Source organism: Rhincodon typus, unplaced genomic scaffold, assembly GCF_021869965.1.
Source record: "Rhincodon typus isolate 14 unplaced genomic scaffold, sRhiTyp1.1 hic_rhity00000357, whole genome shotgun sequence".
NCBI classification, from domain to species: Eukaryota; Metazoa; Chordata; class Chondrichthyes; order Orectolobiformes; family Rhincodontidae; genus Rhincodon; species Rhincodon typus.
Genome location: NW_025965995.1, coordinates 64,803 through 65,535, shown reverse-complemented (window position 1 = coordinate 65,535; position 733 = coordinate 64,803).

The following is a 733-nucleotide window of genomic DNA, read 5'->3' as shown; positions in this document are numbered from 1 at the left end:
AAGAATGCGATTGACAGGTTTCTACAGAGTAAAAACATCAAGGGCTCAGGGGACAGTGGAGGAAATGTTGAAAATTTACATTTCGATGCAGTTTAGCACTGTGTAATTAAGCAAGTTCCTCGAACAACTTCGGAGCCACGAGCGAAGATTTCATGTCCCAGTTCACAGGCAATTTGCCAACCATTAAGGTATAATCCGAAATATGGAGCTACACCGACCCCTCCCGCTCCAGTGGTGCAATCGGTCAGCGCGCGGTACTTATATGGTGGTATAGAAGCGTATGCAATGCCGAGGTTGTGAGTTCAAGCCTCACCTGGAGCAATTTTAGTTTGTCGTGGCACAAGAGGGTAATGAGGAAAGTCAATTCTGTGCAAAGTTTGTGGGGAAACACCAGTTTCTGTGAATTGGGAAATGATTCACCGATTGACAAACACCCTGCAAGTATTCAAAATGTGAAGAAATATCTGCGGAGAGAGAAAAGAAGGTGATTTTTTTCAGCTCAAAGACGTTTCTCACATGGGTGACTGCACTGAGTTAAATTGCGGGAAAAAGCTGTTAAACTCCTTTCAATTTATTCACTTTGCTGCAAACTCGCACAGGTCATTGAAATAATTAAAAATGAATCAGATTTATCTCATTCAGCCGTTCGAATGTTACATTCTACTTTAGTTAGAAATGTTATCAGCTTAAAATAAAGAGCTGCTGAGAAGAAGGGAGGGTTCAAAATGCAAAA